Here is a 7025-nt window from a genome sequence, read left to right as displayed (position 1 = left end):
CCTTTTTTGGGGCTGAAAAATGAAGATTTTAGAAAAAAGAAGACGCCAAATGGTAAGTTTAATTTTTGTTTACAGGTTACTTATTTTATTCCCCCCTCACTATTTTTAGGGTGAGGGGGTAGGTAGGGGATAGTTTTATTTGGGTGGGGGAGGGGGTGACTAGGGGCTTGGGACCCCTAGTCACCTTGATTGGTGTGGGGGATTTTTATTTAGGGCCCCCACCCACCGCTCAGGGGTGGGGGCTGGGGGGAGGACAGTAGGTCCCCCCTTATTGTTTTTTTAGGGCCACCACCCACCGCTCAGGGGTGGGGGCCGGTGGGGGAGGACAGTAGGCCCCCCACCATTCTTATATAGGGCCCCCACCCACCGCTCAGGGGTGGGGGCCAGGGGGGAAGGACAGTAGGTCCTTCCCCCTTATTGTTTTTTAGGGTCCCCACCCACCGCTCAGGGGTGGGGGCCAGGAGGGGAGGACAGTAGGTCCCTTCCCCCCTTATTGTTTTTTAGGGCCACCACCCACCGCTCAGGGGTGGGGGCCGGTGGGGTTGGACAGTACCCCCCCACCATTCTTATATAGGGCCCCCACCCACCGCTCAGGGGTGGGGGCTGGGGGGGAAGGACAGTAGGTCCCCTCCCCCTTATTGTTTTTTAGGGCCCCCACCCACCGCTCAGGGGTGGGGGCCAGGAGGGGAGGACAGTAGGTCCCCTCCCCCTTATTGTTTTTTAGGGCCCCCACCCACCGCTCAGGGGTGGGGGACGGGGGGAGGACAGTAGGCCCCCCACCATTCTTATATAGGGCCCCCATCCACCGCTCAGGGGTGGTGGCTGGGGGGAGGACAGTAGGTCCCCCTTATTGTTTTTATAGGGCCCCCACACACAGCTCAGGGGTGGGGGCCGGGGAGGAGGACAGTAGGTCCCCCTTATTGTTTTTTAAGGCCCCCACCCACCGCTCAGGGGTGGGGGCCGGGGGGAGGACAGTAGGTCCCCCCCTTATCGTTTCTTAGGGCCCCCACCCACCGCTCAGGGTTGGGGGACGGGGGGAGGACAGTAGGTCCCCCCCTTATTGTTTTTAGGGCCCCCACCCACCACTCAGGGGTGGGGGCCAGGGGGGAGGACAGTAGGTCACCCCCTTATTGTTTTTTAGGGCCCCCACCCACCGCTCAGGGTTGGGGGACAGGGGGAGGACAGTAGGTCCCCCCCTTATTGTTTTTAGGGCCCCCACCCACCACTCAGGGGTGGGGGCCAGGGGGGAGGACAGTAGGTCCCCCCCTTATTGTTTTTTTAGGGCCCCCACCCACCGCTCAGGGGTGGGGGCCAGGGGGAGGACAGTAGGTCCCCCCTTATCGTTTCTTAGGGCCCCCACCCACCGCTCAGGGTTGGGGGACGGGGGGAGGACAGTAGGTGCCCCCCCCTTATTATTTTTAGGGCCCCCACCCACCACTCAGGGGTGGGGGCCAGGGGGGAGGACAGTAGGTCCCCACCTTATTGTTTTTTAGGGCCCCCACCCACCGCTCAGGAGATGCCCCTACTCGCGGTATAGCGAGTAGGGGCATTCAGAGATTTTGATATTTGCAGTAGGGTTTTATTATTATTATTGTAGTTTATAAGGTACATACAATCGTTATACAGTGATGTTACGTACATTTTCTTGATACAGCATTGCCATAAACAGCTAACAATTTTCTGTGGCTAAACATCCTACTAAGTTACCGATTAGCTCTTTATTTGTGTCTTGTAGAAACGCCCTTGCCTTGTTGTTTAATCAATGGTAAATGCATACGTTTATCTTATACTTTGCACTTTGTAGGTTGCTCTCATTTGTCTCGGTAACCTTAACCTGCTGTCTGTCTAGTCCTCGGTCAACGTGTATCTTAGTGTCACGCTTGTCTTCGCTCCTCTGATTTAGGGACACGATATCCTTATAGAAAACCCTCTCCTACCTTCGAATGTTATTTGTCATTGTGTTGTATTAAACTTATTGTCCCTTGTTACCATGTATCTTCCTCTTTTCGTTTTTTATATCTTGGGCTCGTAGTAACATGTAATTGTCCCTATTTGCTGATAGTCTGATGTATGTACCCATTTTCTTTTTTATATTTTAACCAGTAACTCATAACCTGGGGGGAAGGGGTGAATAACTAGGAGTGGGCAGGGAAGGGGTAGGGTGGACGCTTATATTCTCTGCGGTGTCTGAAGTTGCCTTGATCTATCTTGCGTATCTTATGTCTGTATTCCAGTTTATATGTTTGATGTCCCTATTTGTGTGTCTCCATTCCTAATTACTTAATTACTTCCCATAGTTCCCAAGCGTCTACCCAAAATTGTTTTGGCGCTCTGTACGCTCTAGTGGTGCATTCGTAAGTTTTGGTTATATCTATTTGGGAGATAATTGCATCTAGCGTTGGGGGTTCTTTCTTTAACCATGCTTTCGCTATACCCGTAATCACTGCTATGGATATATGGAATAGGAGGTACTTATGGGATTTGAGGAGGTCCTTTGGGTAATGCTGCAAGAGAAATATCTCGGGGTTTAGCTGTATATTTATATTTCCCCCTTTCTGCAACAGAGATCCAACTTCTCCCCATAATGTAGCTATATTTGGACATGTCCACCAGATGTGTATTACATTTCCCGTTTCATGTCCACACCGCCAACAAGCGCCTGTCTGTGTCGGGTCAAAATATTTCAACCTCGTGGGCACTATATGCCACCTATATAGTATTTGCAGCAACTCTGGGCTTTTTTTTTGCCCAAACAAAGGAGTTGATTATTTTCTGTGCCTCTGTAAGATATGTTTGAGGAACATATATGGGTAGTGTGCGAAATAGATATTGAAGCCTGAGGAGAACAATCATCTTTGCAGCAGCTATTCTACCCGTCCACGATATGTATTTGTTCTTCCAGCTCAAAAGTTGATTTTTGATGGATTGGAGAAGTGTAATGTGATTTGCTTTGAACAATTTGTGTGACTGGGTCGTGAACTTGACTCCCAAGAACGTGAGGTGGTCATGTCTCCACTCGAATGCAGTGGAGTTTTTTAGGGCTTTGATTGTGTCCGGGGTTGAGAATAGACTAATTGCCTGCGTTTTAGTTGTATTTTACCTGTAGTATGAACAATCACTTTATACTTTTAGTAGCGCATTAAATGATGGGATGGAGCTGTGTGGGTTGGTTAGTGATAGCATAACATCGTCAGCAACCTTGTATTCTCTCCCCCCTTTTTTAATACCTGTGATTGCTTGTTCGTCTCTAATGGCTTGCAACAATGGCTCCAAGGCTAGTATGTAAAGGAGTGGAGACAGTGGGCAGCCCTGCCTTGTGCCATTTGTGATAGCGAAGGGCATAGACGCAAACCCACTGTTTGTCACTTTGGCCGACGGGGTGGAATATATCGCCTCTATTAACTCCCGTGGAAATCTGAATTTCAGCAGTGTTTTTTTTAAGAAGCCCCAGTGCAGTCTGTCAAACGCTTTTTCAGTGTCAAGCGACAGAAATACACTGGGACCCCCTTGTTGGTGTTTCGTATCCATGAGACTGTACAGCTTCCTTGTGCCTTCTGTACCCTGTCTTCCCCTTACGAACCGCACTTCATCTTTATGGATTATCCCGGGCATTATGTGTGCAAGTCTCGTGGCAAATAATTTCGTTAACATTTTGGTATCTGTATTTAACAGGGATATGGGTCTTGAGGTTTATTAGGCGGTTTCCCTGGCTTTGGCAGCGTGACGATATGTGCCATCAGCATGTCTGGGGGCATGGTGCCAGTGGAGACTATATGATCGAAGGTGGTCACCAAATGATGCCCTAAGATGTGGCAAAAAATTTTATAGTAAGCATTGGTAAGGCCGTCTGGGCCCGGTGATTTGCCCTGTGGCAGTGATTTGATGACCTGCTGAATTTCAGGTAGAGTGATTGGGTTTCTCAGTTCCCCCCTCTGCTCCTCCGTTAGTCCAGGTAAGGAGATTGTGGATAAAAACTTGTGGATCTCCTGTGTGGAGGGCTGATGTGTTTGGGGGTCTCGACTAATGTTATACAAGGAATCATAAAAGTTTGCCATCTCTGTCAGTATGTCCCGTGGGTCGTATAGTTTACCCCCCGTGCGGGCTTGCAGATGTGGAATTTTAGATTGGGCTTGCTTTTGGCGTAAAAGCGATGCTAATGCTTTACCTGCTTTATTACCCTGTGTATAGGTACGTATTTTCAACTTTTGAAGTATATGTGCTGTTTTGTCTAGAAGGAGTTCATTTATTTGTCGTGTGGTTAGAAGTATTTCCTGATCCCGTTCGGTCGTTGGGTGTGAGGATTGGGTTTGTTGTAAATCTCTGAGTTTTTTTAGCGCTGTAAGGTAGTTTTGGTCCCTAATCTTTTTTTGGTACAATGCTCTACTTATGATGATCCCTCTGACTACTGCTTTGTGAGCTTGCCATGTAGTTGTGGGCTTTAGTTCTGGTAAGGTATTAATGTGAAAGTACTCCTCAATGTCCTGGTCTAATTGTGTGCAGAAGTCTTTATTATTGAGCAGAGTTTCATTTAGTCTCCATGGGGTTTTCCCTCTATGGTCATAATTGGTCCTCAGGGACATTGATACCGGGGCATGGTCAGACCATACTATGTCACCAATATCACTAAGTTCTATGTTTTGTAATATGTTGGCTGTTGCCAAGATCATATCTATCCTAGAGTATGAATTGTGGATCTGGGAATAACACGTGTATCCCTTTTCAGTTGGGTGGCGTATTCTCCAGACATCGTAAGTTATGTTCTATGAGCACTTTATTTAGGTCTTTGCATTGTCGAGTAAGTAATTTTAATCTGGGAGAGTTTTGTTCTAGTGATGTGTCCACCCCCGGGTGTAACACATGATTTACATCTCCACACAGTATCATCGATGTTTTTTTGCAAAAGTGGGATTTTGTTAAGAACTTTAAGGAGAAAATTCCTCTGATTTACATTTGGTCCGTATATTCCCACCAGCGTGTACCTAACCGTGTTAATGCTACAATGGATTATTTTTTTCAATGTTTACTTTTTATTGGTTTTGTCAAGTAAAAACAGGGAATAACAGAAAAAAGAAAAGGGAATAGGGAGTACATCCAGATTGTTAGATAAATGTAAGCATTTACATGAATTATACGTCATTGAGTAGGGAAGTATAAGACAAGTACAATCACGATATGCAAAGATGACTGTTACATTGGTTTTGACAATCCACAGTGTATAAGTACTCATAATCATCGTTACGTTACATACATAATAACCTGTGAATGCCTATGTTACAAGGTGCGTGGAAGTGAGCGATCGTACCCAAATCGTGTACCTAGTAGTATATATTATCAATGTAATATAAGGCTCATAAAATTACACTGTGGTTGTACAGAGTTACGATGAGCCCGTTTATCTTAGTTCTGTAAAGGCTTACTAAATACGTGGATGTTGTCTTATTGTATTGTTTTATAACCTCCATACATGATATGTAGGATGAGAAGAGAGGGAAACCGGGGGGAGGGGTGGGGGGGGGTAATGTAGGATTACCATAGAGATAACTGGTCCAGACCTTTAACGTGTATGGAAGTATATTAGATATAATATCATGTCTTCTTGGTAGACCTGTGATATGGTCAACCACTATGTCATCTCATTTAGAATAGGATTTATAAAAAGACTCCCAATTGTGCCAATTAGTGAGGAATTTTGTTGCGTTACCCTTTTTTGCCCATTCCTTTTCATGGTGGTACGTGGAGTCTACTTTCGAAAGCACTTCTGATATATCGGGGCAATGGGTACTTTTCCAGTGTGCTGCGATGCGGGTCTTAGCGACCACCAAAATATTAAGTACTGCGTCCCTAGCCGGGATATCACTCAGGTGGGGTATGAGGTGTAGAATATAGTTGTCCGGTGTGAGAGGGAGTGATAACTTACACAGCAAGAATATCGAACTCTGTACGGATCGCCAGAATGATTGTATGTAAGTACATTCCCAAAAAATGTGTTCTAGAGAACCTGAGTCCTTATTGCATCTCCAGCATAGTGGGGATAAAGTAGTATATATTTTGCATAATCTTGATGGGACCATGTACCAACGCATGAGAATCTTAAAATAGGCTTCCCATAGCGTAACACAATTAGAAGATTGTTTAGTGTATTTAATAGCCATCTCCCACTCCGACAATGCATATTCCATTCCTATATTGTTTTCCCATTTGAGCATATATGGCAATTTGTTTGTAGCTTTAAGACCTGCTTGTGCTGTGTAGCAAGATGAGAGAAATTTCCACGATGGGTGGATTTTCTTTGCAGTGTACCATTTTTGACCTAGCTTACTAAATGATAGGGGGTTCATGAAAGATATCGATTTGGAAAGCAAAATGTGTTTAACTCTTAGATATAAAAATAGATCCCGAGAGGGCAATTTGAACGAAATTTGCAGCTCTGGAAAGGGGCGAATGCCATTGTTAGTGAACATATAATGGATGTGTGTGATGCCCAAATCTGACCACCTTTGTGTGGATAGATCAGGAGAGAACAACGAGAGGGCTGAAAGAGGTGCAAGGTATAGTAATTCCTCAGGAGGCCACACTGTTTTGTTCCAGGTCCTCCAAGAGTTTATAAGGAAATTTGTAGCTGGTAATGTAGCGGATCGTGGGAGGGAGGATGAGGTCCATAAGACGTTGGCCAGGGAAGGAGTTTGGCTACACGCTGATTCAAGGTTGAGCCATAGAGGATTCGTTCTGCCAGTCAATATATCTAGGCTTTGTGCCAGTATCGTTGCTCTGTAGTAGTGTTGGATATTCGGTATACTAAGGCCTCCCTGTCTAATTGGACGCCACATCGATTGTAAGGATACTCTTGGGGGCTTTTTTTTCCAAATATGGGCATTGATGGCAAATTGAAAACGCTTGATAAGTTTATTAGGAAGAGCAATTGGAAGTGTTCTAAAAAGATATAAAATATGGGGTAGGATCATCATTTTCACAGAGTTGATTTTCCCAAGCCATGACATATGAAGTTTATCCCATGAACTCATCTG

Source organism: Pelobates fuscus, chromosome 6 (assembly GCF_036172605.1).
Source record: "Pelobates fuscus isolate aPelFus1 chromosome 6, aPelFus1.pri, whole genome shotgun sequence".
In the NCBI taxonomy this organism is placed as follows: Eukaryota; Metazoa; Chordata; class Amphibia; order Anura; family Pelobatidae; genus Pelobates; species Pelobates fuscus.
Note: the sequence above shows the minus strand (reverse complement) of the source record.